At 45.6% G+C, this 13,439-nt stretch overlaps 1 pseudogene; it reads left to right on the top strand.

Annotated features, from left to right (window-relative positions):
- The first annotated feature begins 2,707 nt into the window (after positions 1-2,707).
- LOC140617903 (rho-related GTP-binding protein RhoC pseudogene) lies at positions 2,708-3,704 on the top strand (annotated as a pseudogene).
- The last annotated feature ends 9,735 nt before the right edge of the window (positions 3,705-13,439 follow it).

The raw sequence follows: 13,439 nt of genomic DNA, 5'->3' as shown, positions 1-13,439 counted from the left end.
TGTGTCATCATGGAGCAGGTGAGGCCAGCCAGACTCTGTGCTTGTGTCTCCCTCTGAGGGACAAAGGTCAGTGTCACAGCAGTCAGCTCCGATGCTGGCTTCAGGCCAAGACCCTTAATATTCAATGAGAAATCTGCATTGATGAAATTTTCATTAAAGAAACATTATCCCTTTCACTCTCCTTGTTATTCTGTGGCTTCGAGTATCAGGCTAATTTGGGTTTGATTACCCTGATGATCTGAAGATTGGAGCATTATTAAAAATTTAGATGAGCAATGATATGTCTGGACCTGCCTCCCCTCTCTCAGCCGGGGCACAGGGGGTTCTGCTAATGATTGCAATGAATTCGGGGCAGCCGTGGCAATTAGAGAATTATCTATAGTTGGAGGGAGCTTCGACCCCTCTGCCTTCCACAGAAATTAGCTGCTTGGCTTCCAGGTCACATGGATTTAATTGATGAAATGCATCAAAAGGAAATTCCAGTCCTACACCCAGTTTTAGGGCTGACGAGCTGCATGTTTGTGGGAGCAGTTGTCTTTCCCTTTCTGTGACTCACACGTGCCCCGTCTGTAGAGTAAGGGGCTGGACCAGGGCAGACGCCTAAAAGTGGTGGCCTGTGGGCTGAAATCAGCTTAAGAAAGGGGTGTGTCCTGCACACTGTTTCCTTTGTTTGATGAGGACTCTCCAAGACTTGTGATTTCGGGTTCTAGGTGTTTCATGTATGTTACTTTGTCTAATTCTTGCACCCATGAGCCAATACGCTTGTTCCCCCTTTCCTGATGGGGAAACGCTGGCCAAGATGGTTTCAATGGCTTTCCCTGGGTCACCTGCTTGGTAGGAGGAAAGCAGGATTTGAACCCAGCTGATCTGACTTCCAGAGTCCTGCTTTATCATCTGTGCTACAAATCCACAGTGTTTCAAATTAATTAGTTACCAAATTTAAAACATTTGTAATTTTCTGTAAAAATAGAACTTACTTATTAAAAGCTAAGAAGCTGTGGCTAGGTGTTCTCTAAGGGTGTCCCTCTCTGGAATATCATTATTTTGTGCTGCCACAAGGCACTAACTAAAGTGGGCAACTTTCAAAAAGAGAGCTCCATCTTTCAAAAAGCCCCGGAAAAAAAAAAAAAAAAAAAACACAAAAAACCCAGCAACATGCTGTGTGGGCATGGGACCTACCTGAGCACTCAGCATGTCAGGCTGCCAGGACCTAAGGGACCAACAGCCTCGGACAGAAGGGAGGTGCACTGAGGCAGATCCTACCTTCTCCACCTGTTTTCTCTTTGAGGCGTTTGCCAACATGAATGTGGAAAGGGGCCAAAAGTCATCAAAACTGAGAGCTTTTCATCAAGCTTGTTGATCTGAGGACATAAAACTAGAAGTTTGGAGCTACCAAGGAAGCCAGAGTTTAATGGCCCAAGATCTCAGAGAAAATGGAAGTGGGTCTGATTTTCTGCAGATTTTTCCCTCTTGAAGCATTTGCTGATTCCACAGCAGAACCAACAAAAGATGCAGAAAACAAGCAGAAAGTGAGCAGCTGAGAGTCTAAGAATCTAAACAAAGTACTCACCAATATCATGATGCCATAACCACAGAACTTGGAGCTCAGTGATCAGCAAACTGGCAAGTCATGGAAAATAAACTATGGTTTCTATGAGTCCCTCAGATGACTTATTCTGGAAGCAACAACAAACCAAAATAAACCAGATCTCGTAAAAATGTAAAATCAGTCTTGAAGTATTACAATCATGGTAATCTGTCCTCATGACAGTGGTTGTCACACACAAAAAAGGAAAATCATGATTCTCTGGGAAAATATAACATTATCTAAGAATGCTACATCATTTCACACAAAATGCCTAGCCAGTATTCATAAAAATATGACTAGACACATCAGAAAGAGGACCAAATAACCAAAATCAGGAGGAAAAAAGAAAAAAAAATCTAAACTAAAAAACAAACAAAATTTTTAAAAATAAAAAATAAAAAAACCCAAACAACCTCACAGATGATTGGTTAATGAGACTATCAGAGATAAACTAAAATATCTATTAAAAAGATATTCTTAAAAATGATGAACAGATGGAGAATTTTATTAGAGAAATGGAATATCTAAAAAAATTACATAGTTACTAGTGGGAAGATACTATAACTAAGACGAAAAATATTGATGTAAGAGTATATCAAAGCAAAAGACAGGATTTGTTGAAAACATCCATATCAAAGCATGGATACCAAAAAAGGATTACAATTATACCGAAGAGGATTAAGTCATTTGGAGCATGATAAAGAGGTCTAATATACATAAAAGTTAAACCTAAAAGGAGGAAAGAGAAGATCAGAAGTGCTATGTGAAAATATGTAACTGAGGGTTCCCCAAAGTTGATAAGAGATAGTAAGTCACAGATGCAAAAACTCCTAGTTCACCAAACATGAAGAAATACACCCCTGAAAGAAAACAACTCTCAATATAGAACGTTATTGCATTAAAATTATCCTTTGAAGGTGAATACTAAATAAATGTTTCTTTGCAAAAGCAGATAATTCATTGTCAGCAGATCTGCATTAACATAAATACCAAATGGAGTTTTAGGCAGAAGGAAAAATAATTCTAAATGAAAAATGCAGCCTCCCCAGCGGTGCTAGAGGAGGGTGCCCCCCCCCCCCGCCCCGCCCCGTCAGTCTCAGCCTCTGGCCCTGGCCTGGCCGGGCAGCTGGAGGCGGCAGAGCAGAAGCCCCAGCCATGGCTGCGATCAGAAAGAAGCTAGTGATTGTGGGAGATGGAGCCTGTGGGAAGACCTGCCTCCTCATCGTCTTCAGCAAGGATCAGTTCCCAGAGGTCTGTGTCCCCACTGTCTTTGAGAACTACGTCACGGACATAGAGGTGGACGGCAAGCAGGGGGAACTGGCTCTATGGGACACGGCTGGGCAGGAAGACTATGATCGCCTACGGCCTCTCTCCTACCCGGACACTGATGTCATCCTCATGTGCTTCTCCATCAACAGCCCCGACAGCCTGGAAAACATTCCTGAGAAATGGACCCCAGAGGTGAAGCATTCCTGCCCCAACGTGCCCATCACCGCAGTGGGGAACAGGAGAGAGCTGGCCAAGATGAAGCAGGAGCCCGTGCGATCTGAAGAGGGCCGGGACATGGCCAACCGGATCAGTGCCTTTGGCTACCTGGAGTGCTCAGCCAAGACCAAGGAGGGGGTGAGGGAGGTATTCGAGATGGCCACTCGGGTGGGTCTCCAGATTCAAAAGAATAAGCGCCGGAGGGGTTGTCCCATTCTCTGAGACCACTGAGGCCTCCCCTGTTCACCCCCCCTTCATGGGGGTGCAGAAGCTCCCCACTTCCTGGCCCCACACTTGTTGAAGGAAGGCTTCCTTGTCATTCCCTCCAGCCCAGGACTGCATCTGAGTTTCCCCTGCCCCACCAGACCCCAGGGTGGTGGTAGGCTGGCCCTCCCTGCCCTTCCGGAGCAAAGTCCCTCGTCCTGTTGCCTTGGTCCGGGGGTGAGGCTCTTGATCCCTCAGCCTTCCCCAGAGGATCATCACACACCAGCACTTTATATACTTCGGGCTCACAGGAGTGTCTGGGGTAGGGGACTTGGAGGGTATATGTCACCCAGAGCCCCAGGTCCCTGGCATTTATGCTTTGGATGGGGACCTTGCCTCTGGCTGTACTTGGTGGAAGGCATGAATAAAGGCCACAAAAAAGAAAAAAAAAAAAATGCAGGAAAAAATGAGAAGCTATAGAAGTGTAAATATACTGGGATATTTAACCACGAGTGCACAAAATAGCAATAATAATAATAAAGTGTGGAGGTTCACCATATATGTACAATTAAATTACTTGTCAAGGGTGTCACAACAGCAGAAGGAGGTTAAACGTTTTTAAGGAATTCTCTAAAGCTCTTCCATTGTCCAACTGGTGAAGTTGTAATTTAAGGTAGATTCTAGTAAGTTGAGGATAGCTGTTGTGGTCTGCAGGATATCCACTAAAGAACAATAGAATGAGTAAAACTGACAACCTAATGTAAGCTTATAAAATAGAATAATAAAAAGCCTTACTTGAGGAATGCAAAATAAGGCAGGAAAGGAGAGGAAAAAGTGAACTAAAGGGAAAAACCAATAGTAAGAAGAAAAGGTGAAATTGTAGGAATAATTATATTAAACAAATGAAATTTCAAAAGAGAAGGCCCAGTCTAATCTTTCATCTGCAGAGAAACACAGATCCGTTTCTCACCTGCTGCAAATGTTTCAAAGGTAGATGCTTGTGAGTCACTCAAGGAGCTTATGGAAATGTGGGGGTGGCCAGACCCAAGTTCAATATTTAGGGTGGGAGCTGAGAAGCTGCATTCATGATAAGCACAGACCTGTCTGAGGGAATGAGAGTGGACGGGAATGAGGATAAGTTGCAAGCACATAGTTCGTTCTTGCAGAGCTTAGAGCTTAGCAAGGGAATCATCCAAGCACACATATACATGCAGGAGATTATAAAAGCAAAGGACCTTTGCCCTCGTGCAAATGCCCCAGAGTCCGAGATCTTCCATCACCTCAACTACTCAGGTCTTGACCACTCGGCACAGATCAACTGTGAGTAGGACCCAAAGCGGGCGGGATCCATCCTCATACTTGTCTATCTATTGGTGGAGCTCAAGCGGAGAAAGTTAAACAGGGGCTGGAGAAGGAACCTGACACTGTGTGGGACACAGGGCTCCATCTCCCCTGAAGCTGTCTGGGCACCAGACCAAGGCCCTGCTGGGGACAGAACACAGGCGTGGAGTTTCAAGGCTGATAGCAGCTGGCCTGGTCACTGGCTCCTGGTGTCCCCAGGAGTCCGGTCCTCGGCAAGTGAAGGTGAAGTAGGGATTTCATCCCAGGGCAGGAGGGGCCACGCCAACCCCCATGTGTTGGGAAGCTCTTTCTGTGATCCCCCCTGAAGTGCTTGGCTGGGCTTCCAGATCCACAAAGGGGGGCCTGCCTGAAAGGGGTGCAGGGTGTAGGCCTGTCCTGCCTCGGGCCGCCCACGGCACATGTCCGGGGCTGTGGGTTTCTCCTGGTGAGCCTGCCAGGGTTGGAGGGGGCAGCTCCAGAGTTCTAGGCACCATGGCCCAACGTCCTAGGTCTGACCCAGGGAGGTACTGGTGGCCGTGAATCTGGCCATGCTGATTAGCTTACCTCTACCAGGAAAAAATAGAAAGAGTAGGATACAGGTGACTTTACCCTTTTGCCATTTTTATAATTCTACAATTAATTTTTAATTATACAACGAGCAGATAGATGTACTTTCTAGGCCCTCATACTGCTAAGAACAATTAATTTTAAAAGACCCAGCACTAGAGACATCATCATGAATTCACAAAAATCTGGGAGGAGGAGAAAATCCTCGAAGCCTCCAGAGAGGAGATGCTTTCAAATTCAGGACCAGGACTCAGGATGCAGCAGGGCAGGAAGAGAGCAGTGCCTTCTTGGGAAATTTACTCCCAGCACAGGGTGCGAACCACAGCCATATAACAGATCAAGGACAAGGTCAGGATTAAGGACACTGACCTGCAAGATCACAGAGGATCATCTCCTCCATGCCCTTTCTCAGGAAGCCTTGGGAGGAGGATGTGCTACACCAGCAGGGGGTGGATTAAGAAAGTAGCCCCTGTGGGTCCTAAACAAGGACACAGAGATCCTTCCCGAGGGGAGAGGGGCAGGGTCTCCAGGGTCAATCAGAGCATCAGGGGAACATCAGCATCACTGCTCTGAAGCAGATCTTGAGAGCAGACCTGTGGAGGGAGAGGCCAAGACAACCATCACCCCATCTCCTTACCTGGCGGTGTGAGCATCCTGAGGGGAGGGTAAGAGAACGCAGGGATGGATTAATGACAGCAACGGAGAAAATGTAAGAAGGGAAAGAAGGTCAACTGTTTCTAGGAAAACAAGCAAGGTCATTAAAGTATACGCCACGTGGCTCTACTGTGGATGCTTTTTCCCTGACGAACACTACACATTCCTGAGGCACCATGAAGTCTTGATTGGACTGTCAGGACGATGGGGGAGGGCGAAGAAGGTGTGAGCAGGGTGGTCTGTGAACTCAGTCCTCATCATTTTCTAGCAGGTGAGCGATGGACAATGTTTAAACAAAGAAGCAAGAAGCCGCACAAACATATCCTTTAGAGGCATGGGGGAAGATAGGGAGACAGCAGCTAAAAGTGGTTTCTAGAAAGCAGAGAGCAAGGGGGGGGATTTGCAGGTTTTCCTTATGAGTCTTGGAAATCTGCTTTTCTTTTATTTTTTTTTTCAGTCTGTTTCCTCTTGGCTGCTCAGAATAAGTAATTTCTATTGTTTTATCTTCTGTTTCACAAATGCTTTCCTCCATCCCCTCCATTCTGCTGTTGAACCCAACTGTTCAGTATTTCAAAATTCTGGTTATTGCATTTTTTTTTTCAGTTCTGAAATTTCCACTTTGTTCCTCTCTATAGCCTCTATTTTGTTGTGGACACTTTCCGTGTCTTTGCTGAGACTTTCTTTATTTTCATTTGTTTCTGGTGTGTTTGTAATTGCCCACTGGAGCATTCTTACAACGGCTGCTTTAAAATAATAGTAGATAATTCCGACATCTGTGTTGTCTTGATGTTGGCATCTGTTGCCTTTCCCCATTCGAGTTAAGATCTTCCCGATTCTTGGCAAGAGGAGTGGTTTTCAGCAGAATTCCTGATGCGTTGGGTCTTAGGCGGGGAGACCCTATATCTTATTTAAATCTTCACTTTTAGCAGGCTTCCCCATATCACACCGGTGGAGGAAGAGGTCACCATGCCTAGGTATTGCCATATTGGGGTAGAAGCATTGGCTCCCCTGTTGGCCTCTGTTGACACCTTGGGGCAGGGGGTACCTCATTACTGCTGAGGGGGAGTGGGCTTCAGCTCCTCACAAAGTTTCTGCTGACAGCACTCTGGCTCAGAGGTACCACGGTATCTCATTAGGGTTCCTCTCCTGGCCTCCACTGATGTCATCTGGGGTTGAGGGGCTTGTTAAACCAGGTGAACATGGAAGTCTAGGCTCTCTGCTCTGCCTTCTTTGTCACTACCCCAGTGGGGGGTTTGGGGCTTGGTCTTTGCTGGCATGGGTGGGGGTGGGGCTGAGGCTTTTCCATCTGTTTGGCTAGAGTCCTGGTGGTTTGTCTGGAAGTCTTCTATCTTGCTAGGCTTCCCCATGTCTGGTTGGTTAGCTGGAGAAGGCAGGATTTCTCGAGATTTTCTGTTTGTGCCTGTTGCCATTTCTGGGTTGCCAGCTTCTCCAGCACCCTGCCCAGAACACATGAGGGAGTTCGCCACCGTGTCATGCCTCATAGCCTAGCTGGTCTGTCTTCTTCTCTCCACCATTCAGAGTCTTATAGTGGTTATATTGGCTTTATTTATAATTTCCAGGGATATTAGTTCCACTTAGAGGGACGAATAGAGAAAAGTGTACTTGCTCCATCTTTCTGGAGGTGAAAGTCTGGACATTTTTGTTTTTTTCCCTTCTTGCACCTTGCCCCTAGTAGTAATTGTGTGTCCTTCATGGCTTCAGCTTTTAAAGAAGAATTTCTGTGTGATACTGTCTTCTTCTGGGTGACCCCAATCCTGGGCTCCAGGAATACACTACCTCATTTTCTCATTATTCTTGGAGCTGCTGGTGGCTTCCTTCCACTCTGGTTTGGGTCATGAGGTACGTTTCTTCTGTCTCCTGTGTAACTGATTCTTGTTACTTGTCTTTCAGATTAGCATGGTTTCATTTTCCTGCCTGGACCCTGATTTACACAAAGGTAGGAGCATTCTTCTTTTAATTTGATAGTGACTGCCAAGTTACCCTGCAAAATGTCTGTTCCTTTTTAGTTAGACCAACAGGAGTATCTGCTTATCCACAGCCCTGCGAACTTTGCCTTGCCAATCTGATAAGTGAGAAAAAGGATATTTGATTGTCATTTTTCATTTTCCTAATTAAAGGTCAGGTTCTCATCTTTTAATGTTTATGGGCTATTTGCATTTCTCTTCTAAACCATCCATATCTTTTATCAATTATAGGAGCATATTAAATTAATCTTTTGTTATGTGTAAGCCAGTTATCTCCTCTTTGTCTTTGTTTATGCAATCCTTTATTATGCAGAAGTTCTGAATTTTGATGTATTCAACTGTGGGGGAAACCTAACCCTAACAAAATTAGCAAAAAGAAAATGTATTGGCTCATGTAACTGAACAACTCAGAGATAAGGCTTCAGGTGCAGGTGGATCCAGAGGCCCAAACAATGTCATAAAGAACTATTCCAGCTTGGCTCTTCATAATAGTGTCATTCCTGGCCTCAATAGAGTAGCAGCATGGCTCTCAGTAGCTTTATTTACAAGAATATAAATAACAGAATCTTGTCCAAAAGTGACTTAAATATAAAGTTCTTTTTTCTTTCTTTGCATTTTCTTTTCTGAATGTAGTTAGCTCAGAGGGATTCAGTAAGTGAATTACATGAAGTAAAATATAAGGGCTCTGAGTAACATTTTTTCTTAAACGCAAAAAAAATGGCAGTCATGTTTCCATGCACTGTGTACTGGTACAGCAGGAAACCAAGCATGAAGGAAATCGCTCCTCTAGCACATCTCTCTTTCACCACATCAGGCAAATCTTTCTCAGGACCGCCCATGCCCCCCAAGAGGTGCTCCCTCAGATTCCACTGGCTAGAGCTGGTCACATGCCCATAACTTTGCAAAGGAGGACGGGGAAGTAGGTAACTGGCCACCTCTAGAGTGAGGGCTGGCTATGCTGGCAGGAATAAGGGGTGGGGAAGCTGTTGGGTCGACCTCCAGGAGCACCTGACCTGGGGAGCATGTCTCCCAGTCACTCCTGCTCCAGAGATGGGATTCATTCTGCTTGGACCCACTCTTGTCACGTGCTCATCCGGAACCACTTCTGGGTCTGGGGATTCTCCAGGTGATTGGCCAGGCCAGGTCACGAGACTACGCTTAACATCCCATCCCACCCCCAGATGCGAATCTCATCCTGAACCCCACGAATGGACAGTGGGAGAGTGACTATTTACCGGGGGTATGGTTACCAGAAGATGGGGGAGCGTGTGCTGGAAATTCAAAACAAGAGGTTTATACTAGAGAAGCTACGTGAACATGGAATAATCATTATTGGGGTGTTTTTGTTTTTGTTTTTTTCCATTATTGGTGTTAATATCTGTTTCTGTGAGTGAAATCTCTGGTTGAACAAATGCGAGCTGTCTTGCCATTCTTTCATCCCTCTAGACTACGAATAGTGAAAGAGACTTGTTAGGGAGCCATTTCTCTCTTTCTCTGCATGGCCCAGGCCTCCCATCCCTAGCCATGCCTGTAATCCACTCTCCTTCCCCACCCTTGGAAATGATTTTCTTTAAGTGGGAATTTGGGGAGTCCTTGCCTTGACCGGTATGGAATTGGCCAAGCTGAGTGCCCAGTAAACAACACAGGTATCTTTAAAGAACTTGCTTCCCAGCTTTGGGAGGCGTGGGTGTCATTGTAAAGGTTAGTGATGATTTATTAAGCTTCGGTTCAAATTTCCATTTCTGCCATCCTGAATGAAAGCCTTCCAAGCTCGCCCTGACTCTCCCCATGAAACCATTACCAGCTCGTGCAAAATCTGAGCTGCACAAAGGCTCAAAATTGCTGTATTCTAGGATAGACTCAGCCCAGAAACAATTTGAATGTTCATGGCTTTAAAGTGACTTGACAATCTGTCTGCAACATGTCCTGTGGCCTGAAAGGGGGTGAAGCTGTGCCTGCATGTGTTAGTGGTGATTAATTGATTTGCTGATGGAGCTAGGTAACCTTTGTGACAAATTTGAGAGAATGGCTCAGACCTGAGCAATCAAACCAGCCATTAAGAATCCTGCTGAGTTCCCAGGCCAGCTGTACCTCGGGGTTCCTGGGGAGAAAAATGAAAAGGAAAGAGGTTTAGCTGTAAATGCAGGAGCCATACAGACATGCTGGACAAAAGTTGGCGAGGTTGAGGACTGGGCATTGCACTGGTGATCTGTGACTTTCCCTAGCCTCCTCCTGGGTTAAATGACAGGGGAGCAAATTGCAAAGTGACATCGGGGCTCAGAGACTAGGAGACCAGTGCAAGGTGCCTGTCCCACCACTGCCCCTCCCTCCCCCGCCACAGATCTCAGTGCAAAGAGGTGCACGTGTGTGGTCGGGGCAGATATGGAGGAAGGACCCTCTGAGTTCATCTCTTCTCAGTAAGAGGTCCCATGTCTGTGAGTTCCTTCAGGCCAGGTCTGAGAAGTCCCCGTTCCCACGCTGACCACTAACTGTGACTGTCTAATTCAACAGCAATGTCACGGGGAGAGTGGATGGCAATTACTGGAGCTTTATATTAAACCAGGAGTGATGGATTAATAAGTGGTATTGTGTATTTAACCTCAGGCATTTCGGATGTTTTAGATGAATTTTATTTAGCAGAAAGTTCATTTCTACTCTTAAAAAATGAAAGCACAATTTTGTGGCATATGTCCTTTGTTTAAAAATCTGAATTTGAGAAACACCCACGTATATCAAAGAGATACAAAGATGTTCACTGAAGCGCTGTTTGTTTTACAAAAAATGTCAGGACACATACCAGTTTCTTATCACTGTATGTGTAACAGATTACCATGAACCTGGTGTCTTAAAAGAGGAATTTATTCTCCCACAGTTGTGGAGGTCAGAAGTCTAGAATGGGTTGGCAGGGCTGCTCTAGGGGAGAATCCATGTCCCTCCCTTTTCTGGCTTCCAGAAGCCACCTGCGTTCCTTGGCTTGTGGCCCATCACCCACATTCACGCCCAGTGAAGCAGCATCTTCCCATCTCTCTCCACTTCTGAGGTCACATCACTACTTCCTGACTCTGACTCCCGTGCCCTCTTATGAGGTTCCACTGGGCCCCCCTGAATAATCCAGGTTACTCTTCCTATTTCAGGACACGTGTAATCACGTGTACAAAGTCCCTTCTGCCATGTAAGGTGGTGTATTCATAGGTTCTGGGGATTAGGGTGTGGACAGCTGGGGGGGCCTGTTACTCAGCTGACCACAGAAGAATCTACATCAACCAAGACAGACAAATGCTGACCCAACAAACATCACCCAAACCACAGGGGCTTAAATAGGCAGAAAGGTTTCCATTGATGTTGTTCCACTTCTTCAGCCTGGGGAGAGGGCAGATGGGGCCCCTGCCAAGGGCCACACAGCTGGGGTGTAGGCAGCTGGACTTCAGCCCGAGGCCTGGACCCAGTTCCACAGCCGTGACTTTCCCCCAACACGCATCCCTCCTGCTCCCCTGCCCCCATGCTATTCCGTCACTCTAAAAAAATAAATAACAGAGTCAGGCTGAGCTAGCTGGACGCCCTCCGCTCTATTTATTTTCCAGCATCTGCTTCATAAACTGTTGGACGTCCGTGTTAATTTTCCTTATTGCTGTTAACCTCGCCTTCCAATTATGCAAAATGTTCAGGCACAGCAGCCCCTTATTACAGGGGCCCTGTCTCTGGCTGACATTTGCTGCTGTGTATCTTGGCCTTGACTGACAAAGACAGTGACTTCTCACGTCGGCCTCATTTTCTTCAAAGTGCAAACGACTCCATGACCAGATGGGTGTCTGGGCGACCCCGGAGCTTCATTGGCTGTGGAGCAGGCAAAGAAACATTATTTTTAAAAAATGTCAAGGCTGATGAAACCGTGTTTATTTGGCTTCTTCAAAAAACATGAAGATTTGGAGGTACTAAAAAAAAAAGTTGGAACTCTGTGGTTTGGCTTTTTTTTTTTTTTCCCTATGGACAATTTAAAGTTCATGTGGCCCATTTCATTTGGCATTTGAGGTTCCCGTGATGGCTCTGTTATGCCTGGTTTCCCAATGAACCTCTGAATCATTCATTCATTCAAGATCTAGTTATGATTGTTATGTTTCGGGCACTATTCTAGGATTGATGTATATAACAGAGGATTGATGAAAGTCTTACACTATGGAGCTCACCTTCTGGTCAAGGACAATCAATAAAAAGATGACATGGTTCTAGAATGAATCAGAAGGTGGCTGGTGCTGGAAGGATAGTGTGGCAGGGAATGGTGGGCTTGGGGTGCAAGGAAGGCTCCTCAGAGGAAGCTGACATGGAACAGGGACCTGAGAACCAAGACGGAGGGAGACAGGCTAATATCCGGGAAGGGAGTGTATTCCAGGCAGTGGAAAAAGCAAGTGTAAAGGCCCTGGAGCAAGAGCATGTCTGGCATGTTTGAGCAGCAACATGACCAATGTAGCCACAGCAGAGTGAAGGAAGGAGATAGGTGTACAGAAACAGTCAGAGAGGTGGGAAGACTAGACCACACTGGGCCTTGTAGGTAGGTCATTATGAGGATCTGGATTTTATCTGAGTGAGGAGGGGAGAAATTTGAGGTTTTGGGTAAAGGAGTGATGTGATCTGACTTAAAAGTTCCACTCTGATCATTTTGTTAAGAACAGATTGCAGGAAGAGGCACATGCAGACCTCACGAGACCAGTGCAGAGAGGGTCTTTATAGCAGCTTGAACCAAGGAGGCAGCAATGAAGGTGAGAGAAGTGGAAAATGGATTGGATGTGCTATGTGCAAAAAACAAAACGTAAATCTCAGGATGGCACCAAAGTCGTTGGTCTGACCAACTTGACTTTCGAGCTGGTATGAGTTTAATCTAGAAACATGGATTTCCAAAGAATCAGTTTTGTGTTGAGGAAGTTAAGGTCGACTCCTTCTCCTGCTTTGGGTTTTCTTTTTTTAAAAAATGTGGTACATGACTTACGACAGATGGACACTTGTCTCCTGGGGATTCCAAATTGTCATCTTTCATTTAAAACAACATGAAAAGGGACTATAAGATCTCCTTTAACATCATCTGAATGTTGGATCTGAAACAAAACAAAACAAAACTGTAGTGCAAGAGAATCAGCAACAATAATTTGTGAAAAAGCACACAAATAGGCCAGGAATTGGCTTTCCTAATAGACTTCGACTTGAATTAGATGTGAGACAGATGACTGGAATCAGGCTGTTACCCAGCAGAAAGAATTGCAGTGTCAGATAGAGCAATAAAGGTGCAGAAATTGAGCAGAAACACATGTTCTGCAGATACGAGCTGTTAGGTATGCACTTTCTCTTGTTGATGTTCTCGGTATGAAATCCAATATTATCCCAGGGAAAGGCAACAAGGCCACTAGCTGTCGAATGGCGAGGTATATTACACTTCATCAAGTCCCCTCAGTAACTTGACACACAGCTTCTACCACTCAGGAAGCTGAGAGACATTTTACCTCTATTGCCCTTTACATGGCGAGTTTTGGGAGAGATGCCAAAGCGTTGGGATGCTGGCCATAGGGTGTGTGGCCATTCAATGCAGGCAGGTCCTTAGCATGATGTTTGGTGTCAACAAAATAAAA

Source organism: Canis lupus, chromosome 26 (assembly GCF_048164855.1).
Source record: "Canis lupus baileyi chromosome 26, mCanLup2.hap1, whole genome shotgun sequence".
Taxonomy (NCBI): domain Eukaryota; kingdom Metazoa; phylum Chordata; class Mammalia; order Carnivora; family Canidae; genus Canis; species Canis lupus.
Note: the sequence above shows the minus strand (reverse complement) of the source record. Positions and strands in the feature narration are given on the sequence as shown.